The sequence below is a fragment of the Chrysemys picta genome, chromosome 5 (genome assembly GCF_011386835.1).
Source record: "Chrysemys picta bellii isolate R12L10 chromosome 5, ASM1138683v2, whole genome shotgun sequence".
In the NCBI taxonomy this organism is placed as follows: Eukaryota; Metazoa; Chordata; order Testudines; family Emydidae; genus Chrysemys; species Chrysemys picta.
The window spans coordinates 12,036,349-12,048,989 of record NC_088795.1 but is presented as its reverse complement, the minus strand read 5'-3'; the positions used below and the strand labels follow the sequence as shown (position 1 = coordinate 12,048,989).

At 47.6% G+C, this 12,641-nt stretch overlaps 1 long non-coding RNA gene across 2 annotated transcripts in view; it reads right to left on the bottom strand.

Moving 5' to 3' along the window:
• The window catches only part of LOC135983527 (uncharacterized), a 139,369-nt gene that overhangs the window by 121,318 nt on the left and 5,410 nt on the right, over nt 1–12,641 (bottom strand). The window contains exons 1-2 of one of the 2 annotated variants that reach the window (XR_010601205.1): nt 3,672–7,816; nt 3,154–3,242 (exon numbers count right to left, since the gene is read on the bottom strand). This is a non-coding gene — a long non-coding RNA (uncharacterized LOC135983527). Of the gene's footprint in view, nt 1–3,153; nt 3,243–3,671; nt 7,817–12,641 lie in introns of those variants that run through there. The other variant, XR_010601204.1, reaches the window with a different exon arrangement.

Sequence of the window (12,641 nt, the reverse complement as noted above, 5' to 3'; positions counted from 1 at the left end):
TGCACGTTCAACTCCCAGCTCGCATGCACCACATTGATGATCCTGTTTCCCTTAAACCAGTCTTAAGATTGCAGGCACTACCATTTGAGAAAAATCTTGTTGTAGGTCATTATTCTCCTCAACGAACCTTTTACAAAATGGTGTCAGAAAAACAAACCCAGCCAAATTATATGTATTTTTTTCTTACAGTGTAAAGTCTTAGGGTGAGATTTTCAAAAGCGCTCAGCATTAGCCTAAATCTGCAAATTCCACCCTAATACAATGGTAGATTGTATGAGAAAAGGCATCTTTCAGACAAAGCGAAGGCATGGTCAGCGCCCAGAGAGCTTTTGCTAGAAATATATTTCTATAGGGATAATACACCCCACAAGCCAACACTTGCCTTTGTTGAGTTTCAGAGTTGCCGTCCAATGCACACAGCCTATGGAACAGATTTAATGAGCTTTCACATGAGCTGTACAAAGGACGAGGAAGAAACATGTCCGAGAAATGGGGGCGGATGTGGTTTAGCTGGGAATAAGAGAGAATATGGAAATCTGAGCCATGGGCAAAAAAAAAAAGAGTTCTAGACAAAGTCACACATCTCCTTTCTGCTCCTTCACCAAAAAAGATAGAAGCAGCTAGTTTGGAACGTGGGCCAGGACTTTGAGAGGCCAACTGGAGACATCATAAAAGGCCTGATTTTCAGAGGGGGGTGCGCAGCACTTTCTGAATGTCTTAAGTTGAGAACCCCCAAATTAATGCATCTGAAATCACCAGGCTGGAATATTAGCCTTCCAACATTCCAGATGCTATCTTGCTTAGGGGCCAGGTCAATGGTACACACCCCACCAAACCTGGGTGTCTAAGGTTAGGGCCTGGCTCCATATTTAGGCATCTAAATGACTGGCTTGATTTTCAGAGGGGCTGAGCCCCCAGCTTTGAAAATGCTGGCATAATATTTTATATTATTGGTACAATCGGCTCACTGTTGACGTAGAGATGGAATTACCCTCTCACCCTTCCAAGTGCTGAAATATCAACAGGGAGGTACGTTGGAACCTTGTTGCCTTGTCCCAGAATAATCATGCCAGGCCATGAAGTTTGAGAATGAAATTGACAAATCTTACAGGGTCCTTTGTAAGGGCTTGATGGCTTTCTTCACCCTTACAGAGACGCTTAGGGTGAGCAGAACTGGTCACAGTCCAACCAGAGAAGATTTTACATACCACCAGTCCACTGGCCCCCTGCCCTTTCTTCGCACATTCCTGCCATCGTGGACAATCCAGCCCATAACACAACAGTCCTGTCTGGGAAGCGCCCCCCCGTCCCCATCTCCTGCCCAAGTCCTTCACGGAGAGAAACATTTGACTCTGTATCCAAGAGAAGACAGCTATCAGATTAGCCAAGCTGTCTCCTTCCAGAATCAGTTCTGCTGAAGGGCACTTCCCCACTGACACTGTGGCAGAGGGAAAATACTTTCTTTCATTGCCATAACAGGCACAGCAGGGGGAGCATGGATTAGCGTTCACGTCGCACTCCCCGTCAGTACCCGGCAAGCTAATGAACCAACCAGCGGACCAAATTCTGGTGAAAATTTTAGTCCGAATTTCAATTTAAGAAAGGGGCAATGTTTGCACAAAAGTTTTGTCCCATTTTTTGCCCAGTTCTAATCATGAGTGGTCAAGTTCAGAGCATGATTCTATGACTGGCACACTCTGAACTCCTTCCCTTGCCCTTATTCTATTGGGGGTCAGGCATCTACCAAGGAGACATGTGAGGATGCCATGAGGGCATGGTATTTAAGAGCTGCTTTTTAGTAACTGATGCCCTCTACAGCGTAGATCACAGAGCAATTGACCTAAGGTGAACCAACCCCACTTATCTTTCTCAGGAGTAGGCAATTTCCACCTACTGGAAGGGTGGGTAGTTTCCTGTCTGTGTTTAGTTTGTACCTGTTCCAGTACTTGTGGTTTGCACCTTGGGTTATCACCTGGTTAATGATAGCGTTGATTTCGCAATTGTGGAGATGACTCCTGCATTCCTCAACTGGAAAAATAGGAAGCTGTCATTTTGGCAGCTAATTTTTCTTTTCTTTTTCTCTTTGACTCTCACATTCAGCAAGTCAGGTCAAGTTGAACCTACACACTGAACAACATCTGTTACTCTGCCTCTGAAGGTTTGTACATGGAAATCATTTGGGGATTGTAACGGGGCACGACTCACCCCTGCGGCGCCTCCTGCTGGTCTCTCAGGGAATTAGCTTCCAGCCTCCGGTGCACCCTCTGTTGGCCGGTGTCTCGCTACCGCTGGGCCCCCATGTCTCTCCCGGACCCCGGTGCCCCTTTCTGCTGGGTTGCTGCCCCCGGCATTAACCCCACAGTCTCTGGGTCTCCCCCTTCCAGGGGAACCCCCACCCCCTATCCCCACCTCACCTCAGTATATAGTTACTGCCCAGTCCCCATCTAGCCCCCGTTCACTGGGGCAGACTGCAGTATATAAGCCACTCATCACAGGCAAGGGGGGGTTGGACCTGCTGCCTCTGCCTACCCTTGGGCTGCCCCCTGCAACCCCAATACCTATTCGGCCTTACTCTAGGCCTGCAGCCTGGGGGGTTTCCAGGCCAGAGCTCCCCAGCTCCTCTGGCCATCCCTCAGCCCTGCTCCACCTCAGGTACTCAGGTACACTCCCTAGCAGCCAGGCCCCTCCCTCTCAAAGGCGAGAGAGAGAGTGTTTGTCTGCTCCTAGCCCACTGCCCTCTTATAAGGGCCAACTGGGCCCTGATTGGGGCACAGCCACAGCTGAGGCTACTTCCCCAATCAGCCTGGGCTGCTTGCCTCTAGCCACAGCCCTCTCCTGGGCTGTTCCCGGGCCTTCATGACAGGAGTGGGCGACCACCCCGCGACAGGGATCTATCGTGGAAATATAAAAAGGAAAAGCAAAACAAAAGGAGGTGGAACCACACCAGAAAAAAAAAAATCTACATGGATTCCTGGCTTCGCTGAGGGGTTATGCAAAGAGGTGCATTATTTCCAAAGGCTGCAAAAGCGCAACCACACACAGGAATGGAGATATCTGAAATCTTCCCAATCACCATCTGAAGCTGCCTGAACCGGAATAAACTCCCCCATACTAAAAATGTATCCAGAGCAGATAGAACAAACCAAAACTTACCTCTTGTCATATGTGACCCAGCTACCAACCCCTGTGAGTAGACTGTAGCCAAGCAGAATCATTCTGAAGCCATCCAGAGACACATTTAACTGCAAAAAAAAAAAAAAAAAAAATCACGCAAGACTAAAGGGGAACCTTTGCAAATCACCCCCAACCTGTTGACTTTGGTTGGCTGAAAATTTTTCACCTGAACTGTTTTGTGACAGATGATTGGGTTTTGACTGAATGCATTTTTTGTGGAAAACATCTGCTTTCCATAGAAAATTTTGACTGTTAATCAAAAAACTGAAAACCCCAAAACTGAAAGTTGAATTTTTCCGTGGGAAGTTTAGATTAACAACCCCCCCCCATTCTCTTCTAAACTTTCCAAGTTAAAATAAACCCTTTTCCAACCAGCTCTGTTGTTGACATGACCCAAAACTACCTTCCATCAGCTGGAACCCAAACTTAGCCTGAACCACCCAATGCCACCTTTAATACATTCGTTAATAAAATTGAGCCTGGATCTATTACTGCACCATCATATGGCTCCGATTATGTCTAGCTTGGTTAGACGTGATCCTGTCCTACATGCTCTGTAGCAAGCTAGAGCTAAAATTCTGTGCCACGGTTCCCGGATTCTGTGGCACTCCTGGAAATTCTGTGGCAGCTTCATTTAAATTAAAAATGGAGGTTGTCTACTGAGTTAATGATTAATACGCTCAGGACAATCGTTCCTCTGATCTGTTGATGTTAAATCCATTTCTTTTAAGCTGGCCCCACATCTTCCACTTTTGAGGTGTCAAAGGCTTGTCTATTGACAGCATGTCACTACCCCCTAGACTGTGTCAGCAGGTCGGCTGGAAGTTTTAGCAGCTGTGTACTTCTGTTTCAAACAGTCTACAGACGCAAGCAAGCAGCTGTCTGCATCAGGTACACTTGATTCATGCTTGCAAGGGTTTCTTTACTTAACCAGAAGGGCTAGAAACAATTTTTTTTTTAAATGAAAAAAACTTAGCTTCATTGTATGGCATTGTGTGGATTCTGTCTCATGCTCAGTGGTCAGAAAGTCTTGGAGCACAAGGGGTCCTTCCTGAGTATGATAGATCCTACAGAGTAACTCTCCACTGGCTTGTACCTTATGTAGTCACTTACACCTTCTTTGCCCATGTGTAAACAACTGCACAGGGAGCAAGGAAAGGTTGCATCAGGGCTGATGCTCCTATGTAGAGGAAGAGATGATGAAATGTTCAAGCAAGAGATGTTCACCCTGTCACACAGTAAGAGTCCGACCCAACATCCATTCAAGTCAATGGAAAGGCTCCCTTTGAACTTTAGTGGGAATTGGACATGTTCAGTACCACACAGGACTGGGCCATGAGCAGGCAGCCCAACATTGCTAAAAATCAGTTTAAATAAAAAAAAAAAAGAGTGGATTGTTATTAAAACAATTAAAGGAAATTCATAGACAAGGAAATCAAATCGGCACCTTTCCCAAACGGTGGGATTTGCGTCATTCCCTGGAACGTGCACGTTAGCGGTGCTTTTTGTGTTCCGATTGTCACTAAGCGCCTACCCTGCGTCAGCAAGCGCACCACTGAGTGTGAGTCAGCAGGCTTCGTAGAAAACGGACGGCCTCACTAACACTACTGACATTTCAGGTTAAAGGTCGCTTTCTTTCTCAGCCCACAGTCTGTGGAGCAATAGTTACATCTATAGACTTGGTGGAGCCCAGGAAATATTTCCACTTTGGAAGAAATGCCTCTTTGGCCCTTGATTTTGTACTTCCCAGCCAACATATGACTGGTGTTCAGTTTGGTTACGAACATGAAACTCAGCCCACATATTTTTAGAAGCTTATAACCCCTCCAAGTAGGGTGACCAGATGTCCCGATTTTATAGGGCCAGTCCTGATTTGGGGGGGCTTTGTCTTATATAGGTGCCTATTACCCTCCACTCAGTCCCAATTTTTCACACTTGCCGACTGATCACCCTACCTCCAAGAGACCGTGGGCCTGTTTTTGAGAAAATCTAGGTCAATTCATGTTTCCCATTGCTGCCAGGTGTAACTCAGTAGTTTGGGCTGACTATGAGGTTCTGGGTTCATTCAACCCCCAGAGTCAAAGATTCCTTCCGGTTTGCTTTGCAGTCTCTGAATTAAAGGATTCCATGGACCAAAGCCACCGCATTTCTGGGAACTCTGGGGCAGCTGTCTTTTCAGAGAAGGCAATTCCTGTAGGTTCTTAACACCTTGGAGAGAACAACTGCAATGATATGACAGACAAGGCAGATACCTCATACTCATCCTGCTCTATTCTTCTAATTGCACAGGCATGAATAGTGTTAGCAATTCCTATCTAGAGGGCTTGACTTTACAAAGAACAGATAACATATGGTGGTGGTAAGTGCTTTGTACAGACCCAGAGAGACATTGTCTCCATTTTATAGATGGGGCAACTGGAGCACAGATGTTGCAGACCTAGCTTCCTAGTGCTGAAGTTGGTGAGCAGAGGGTACACAGCTCCACTGCAGATTAGGCCCTAAGTGGCTTTGCCCAATGTCACATCAAAAGTCAGGGGAAGAGCTGGCAGCTAGGAACAGAAGCCAGGTCTCCTGACTTCCAGTGCTGTCCCTGTCCACCAGACCACACTGCCCCCCTGAATTCACCCAACCTATATATAAAATCCAGTCCAATGCAGAAAAATCGTAAACCCCAGTTTCACAAATCAAACAGCGATTTCATCTCATGCATCCGATTGCCAGGATATTGCAATAGGCTATGTTCTGTTTACCCAGTGCAAGGAGCTTTATTGTCCCACTTGGTCCGGAGCCAGTTACACTAAAGCTCTGTTTATAACGGCTGCTAATTGTTTCGGTTCTACATGTCTGTGTGCTGACTGGTGCCATATCTGCTGCGGGAAAATTGATTTTCTCTGGGCCAATGCCTTCTAATAATTAACTGTGTGATTGCTGCCGCTGAGCATGCCGGACATTTCAGTCAGGACTGGCCTAGGAATTGCAGAGGCCTGTGAAGGTGTGGTGGGACCTGCCATGACACCTCTCTCACTGATCCTATCTACCTGCAACCCCCTTTACACATCTGAGGCTCTGTGGCCACCTCCCCCATTGAGTGGGGGAAGGCAGTAAGGAATCTAGTGTTTGAGGTCACGGATTCACACGGTACCCAGCCAGAGCTACGGAGGGGGAGTCTGGGATGGTGCAGAGAGACGCCTGCAGGTGGTGTATGGCTCTTGGAAGGGCGAGACCTCCAAAGATCACAGTCCTAAGGCTGCCACTGGAACCATTGTATTCTGAGAAAGATGCCAGAGATGGAGACCAGATCACTGAGTCCATCTTCAGGTCATAGCAGCTGGAGGGAAGTGCAGCAGCAAGCCATAGTGGCTTGGGGTCACTCCTAGGCTAAGTCCCTCCTAAGATAGTGCCCCCAAACCCAAAGTCATGGACCTCTTGGCTGGTATGGCCCCATCTTAAGAGCCAGTGCAGCAGTAAGGAATTGAAGGCCCATGGCAGACTTGACTCCTGAATCCTTTTGAAAATGCTCCATCAAAGATCGGCACAAGCCTCCAATGAAGGAAAGGTGGGAGCCTCAGTAAGAGGTGGCAAAAGCCACTAGAACAGCTCCATGGTGTGGACTCCGCAGGAGAAGGGAAGCAGAGACAGTAAAAGGCCACCGTTCCCAGAGAAGTACACGAGACAATGTCCTCAGTTTTAATGGTAAAAGCAGATGCGGCCCAGGGATTCTGTCTTCTCTCACTCTGTCCCTTCTGCTGCTTCCCAAGGTCAGCGAGCGGTTTTCCAGACCAAAGTGCAGAAGTGATGCAATGGAAGGTTTATACCCCATGAAGCACTTAAGCCAAACTATCATGGGACCTACAGCAATCATCTTACTACACTAGATGACAGCACGGGGCCCAGTGAGTGACCTTGGCTTAGACAATCATTTACCCTTCGCTTGCACGGGAATAGCACCACTTCCTCTATGTCTGAATAATGATTTTCACAGGTGATGCAACAGGCCAAGGGCTTATCTCATGGTTTATCTTTGAACCCTTTCATAAGCAACCTGGTGTCTGGCACATGTTTGTCATAAGACCATCTGCTTTAGGTGACATCACAGGTTTACAGCATAAACTGTGGGTATAGTGTACTTGGACTTTCAGAAAGCCTTTGACACAGTCCCTCACCAAAGGCTCTTAACCAAAGTAAGTTGTCATGAGATAAGAGGGAAGGTCCTCTCGTAGATCAAGAACTGGAAAAAGGGGTAAACAGTGAGGTGCAAAGTTTGCATATGATACAATATTACTCAAGATATTTAAATCCAAACTAGACTGCAAAGAGTCAGAAAGGGATCTCATAAAAATGGGCGAAGGGGCAACAAAATGGTTGAAATTCAATGTTGATAAATGCAAAGTAATGCTCTTTGGAAAACAACCTCAACTAAACAAACTAAATGATGGCCTCTAAATTAGCTGTTGCCACTCAAGAAAGAGATCTTAGAGTCATTGTGGATAGTTCTCTGAAAACATCCACTCAATTTGCATCAGCAGTCAAAAAAGCTAACAATGTTGGGAACCATGGGAAAAGGGCTGGATAATAAGGCAATCAATATCATAATGCCACTATATAAATCCATGGCATGTCCACACCTTGAATAGTGCATGCAGTTCTGGTCACCCAATCTCAAAAAATATATATTAGAATTGGAAAAGATCAGGGCCGGCTCTAACTTTTTTGCCGCCCCAGGCAAAAAAGAAGAGCGCCGCCCTGCCGTACCCCCACCCCGTGAGCGCCACTGAAATCCCCGCCCCCCCAGCACCACGGTACCCGAAGCCCCACCCCGCTCCAAGCGCTGCGCTGCCCAAAGCCCCTACCCCCCGCTCTGAGAGCCGCACCGTGCCAACCCCCGCCCTCCCGAGCACCACGCCGCCCAAAGCCCCCGCTCCCCCTCCGAGCATCATGCCACCTGAAGCCCCGCCCCCCTCCGAGCACCACACCGCCCAAAGCCCCGCCCCCTGAGCACCACGCTGCCCAAAGCCCCGCCCCCCAAGCACCACCCGAAGCCCCCGCCCACCCTCCGAGTGCCGCGCCACCGAATAAAAAAAAATAAAAATAAAAATAAAAATAAAAAATCGAGCGCCACCCTGCCCCAAGGTGCCACCCCAAGCACGTGCTTGGTTGCTTGGTCGGCTGGTGCCTGGAGCCGGCCCTGGGAAAGATGCAGAGAAGGGTAACAAAGAATGATTACGGGTATGGAACAGCTTCTATATGAGGAGAGATGAAAAAGACTGGGCCTGTTCAACTTGGAAAAGAGACGACTAAAAAGGGATATGATAGCTATAAAAATCATGACTGGTGTGGAAAGTGCTATTTACCCGTTCACATAACACAAGAACAAAGAAATTAATAGGCAGCAGGTTTAAAAACAAACAAAAGGAAGTATTTCTTCTCCCTACACACAGCCAACTTATGGAACTTGTTGCCAGGGGATGTTGTGAAGGCGAAAAGTATAACTGGGTTCAAAAAAGAATTAGCTAAGTTCATGGAGGGTGGGTCCATCAGGGGCTATTAGCCAAGATGGTCAGGGATGCAAACCCATGTTCTGGGTGTCCCTAAGCCTCTGACTGCCGGATACCGGGCCTGGACGACGGGATGGATCACTTGATAACTGCCTTGTTCATTCCCTATGAAGTCGCTGGCTCTGGCCACTGTTGGCAGACAGGATACTGGGCTAGATGGACCATTGCTCTGACCCAGTCATACAGCTGCTGGACCCAGCCAAGGCACTTCCATCAATGGTATAGCAATTCAAGGCCACCGCTCAACTCTAACCTGATAACCCCAGAATCAGTGGCAGGATCCGTCAACACCACCCGGGCAGCCAGGGGAAGAATGAGGCAGGATCCTTTGACCCAGATGGAGCAACGAGTCAATGACCAGTAGGTGGTGCGGCACGTACCTGATTGCTATTGGCCAGCCACCAACTGCTGGTGCAAGACTTAGGGGGAGAATAGCAGCATAGGCGAAGTGTGGTTTCAAAGCAGTTACAGCAGTGTAAAATCAGAATCTTGCCAAGGTGAATCAGGTCCTTTATATCACATGACAGGGGTCTGGGTTACAACAGGCCTGATGGTCAGTAACCTCTAACTCCAGTGGCTACTGGTACCCCCGCCCACGGCATGGATTGGTTGAGTACAGCAAGGCATGGTGGACGGGCACCTCTCTCAATCTGCTATCTTTTTCTCCAACATCCCAGCTTCCCTTTAAAAAGGGACAATTTCCAGGTGTAACAGTTGTGGAGAAAAACCTCCAAAGCATGACCCGAGTGTATGCAGAGAGCCAGGAGCAATAGCTCTGAAGGGTGAGAAATGCCCCATTTGTCTCAGTGAGGGGCTCACTCACATGCTCGTGGATGTTCATTTAAATAGCAACATTGCTGGCTATTCGTCCCTCCTGTGAAAAAGGAGCGGGGGGGGGGTCACAGATCTGCACAATTTACCATGCATGAGAGCTCATTCTGTGATCTGAGTTGGAGGCAGTTAGGAGAGACCACTTATTCCCCTCCCCCTCCAGTCATGATGGCGCTTAGGGACACATCAACATATAATGAATTTCAGCACAATCTACTGTGAGATGCATCTCATTTTGGTGACTCCCATGGGTGGAGCTTATTTTGTAGGTGGAGCTTGGAAGAGTACCAACACCTCCCTCTCCCCACTGCCATTTTGACTCCTGTATCCTTGTAACCAAGCGCTGACTCACCAGCGTGGCGCCTCCTGCTGGTCCTGCTCTTTCCAGCCGCAGAGCACCTCCTGCTGGCTGGGGTCTCTCCCTTGGTTACTGGTCCTGTTGTCTCCACCAGCTCTGGCCCCATGTACCTCCCGGACCCCGGTGTCCCTTACCTTGGGGTGCTGCCCCAAAGCAGTGCCCCCACACGCTGGGTCTCCCATTTCCGGCCTTTGCCCAACTTGCCTCAGTGGCTAATGCCAGTCGTCATCTAGCCCCCTTTCCCTGGGGCAAACTGCAGTCTGTAATGGCCACTCATCATTGGCTAGGGGGTTGGACCTGCTGCCTTTCCCTGCAGCCCCAGGACCTCCTTAGGCCTTCCTGACAGGCCTCAGCCTGGGAGGTAGCCAGGCCTGAGCTCCCCAGCACCTCTCTGTCGAAGGTTCCCGGTCTCTCCCAGGCAGCTACGTCCTTCTGACTTCAGCCCTGGAGTGAGACTCTCTCAGCACCTTACTCACAGGCCTCTTATCAGGGCCAGCTGTGCCCTGATGTGGCCAACTACTTCTTGGCTGCTCTCACTCCTTTTATCCCAAGAGCGGGGTAACCGCCCCGCTATACCCCTCCTTTGAAAAACAAACAGCCATCTTTGGAATAGAACATGGCAGCCATTCTGTGAGAGGCTATTCACCTGCATGCACCCATGGGTGAACTGGATGTTAGGAAGAGGTTAGTCATAGTTGGGAACTGGAGTGGATGGATTTAGGCAAACCCAGAATTATTTGTTATCTTCCAGTTGCCCTGTCATCTCTCACAGAGGCTCTGGGAGGAGGCTGCCTGTCTTTGATCTACCCACTGCTCAATAAAGTTCAGACATTCCTCTCTTCAATGCCAATCTCTCTGCCCTTTGCTCCACTCGGTTGAAAGGACTCCATCTAGAACATGAGTGGGATAGCTGAGAAGGCCAATGCAGAGAATATAGGGCAATACTTAATGGCAGTTCTATGAATGCGATATACAAGCATATATATTTTTGACCTATCATCCTAAAGCTACAAATGTGTAGTAAATGTTCTAAGTCAGTCGCCATTGTTTATAAAATGGTCTTGGATTTTACTCTAGATGGAGATTTTTTGGTCACAAGTCAGGTGCTAGATTGTATGCACAAGAACCATGCACGATTACCACAATTAGGAATTCTGTTCTTATCAAACTGGTGGTCTGAATCCCTCTGAAAGCATGCACTAACTCTACATCTCAGGGGACTGGACGCTCCTGCTAACCCAGACACACAATATGTTAGGTCATTGGTAAATGATTAATTGTTGCATCAAGCGTCTCCCCCATCTGCCACCAATTCATTCCCTCCCTTTTCATATTAAAGGCTAAGGAGGAGAATTTCTAGCTGTGGTAGCAATGCCCAGCACTCCTCCTCAATGCCATAGGATTTAGGAAAGGATTATGTTGGCTGGAAATGGAGAAACGATGGGGCCTGAAAGATTTATGTCTCTCCACCTGATTCAGGGCTTGTCCATACCCATTCTTCACCTTAGGGACCAGAAATCAAACCACCTCCAGAACTTGGCTTGTTGGGACTTTGTTTTTATAAGTGTATCTAAACAAGTTTTCCCCTTCCTAGTATTGGCACATCAAGAGAATATTCCTTGACTCATTGTGCTTACATGTGCCCTGGCTCCATCTGCACAGGATGTTGGGGCAGGTGCTTCCCTGACACCAGAAACGGTGTCACAATTAGAGCTGGGTGAACTTTTGTTTGTCAAATGAAAAATGCATTTCTCTGTGCTCCAAGCTACTCATAAATTTGGGTCAAAGTCAATTAATAGTTTCAGCTGAGAATTTTTCAAAACTGTTAAAGTATTTCTGTGTTGCTGGCAGATTAGGTGTTAGCTCATGCCAAAGCCCCAGGCCAAGTCACTTATATATAAGTACAGATCAAAGTGATTGCTAAATGTATAAGAGTGTATTTGGTGTTTAAACATCATGAAAACTAATGGGATGTTACCGATATTGTTTCACTTATCTGTATCCCGTTATAATGTAATAGCAAACATTTACACAGGGTACACCCCTGTAACTAAATAACCCATCAAGCGAGAAAGAAGCCTTGCGGAATGAAAATGAAGAACTTTAACAGAAAAGTGCTAATTTCAAAGCAAGTGGGCATTGTATGTGATGATCAGAGGTCAAAGACGCTAAATGCATTCCTCACTCTCCATCATCACAGAGTAGTGATCCTGTCAGCTTGTTTTCTGAGAGAAGAAACTCAGTATGGATTTAGGGAAATATCCTTTCTTTCTGGACTGATGGACTCTTACAAGGTGGAACAACTGAACGAGAAGACAGATCCCCAGAGTTATTCTGGGTAACCTTGAGAGACTTTTGGGAAACTGGCCGATTACTACATCTCTGCTACCATTTGAAATTATAGACTGATTCACCTGTACATATATTTTACCTGTTTTAACCTCTCAAGAACTCTCATTTCCTTTTCTTGGCTAATAAACCCTTAGGCTAGGTCTACACTGGGGTTGGGGGTCGACCTAAGATATGCAACTTCAGCTACGCGAATAGCGTAGCTGAAGTCGGCGTATCTTAGGTTGATTTACCTGGCCATGAGGACGGTGGCGAGTCGACCGCTGCTGCTCCCCCGTCGACTCCACTTCTGCCTCTCGCCGTGGTGGGTAGTGTAGACGTACCCTTAGTTTACTATAGAATTGGCTTCTAGAATTACTTCTGGTGTAAGATCT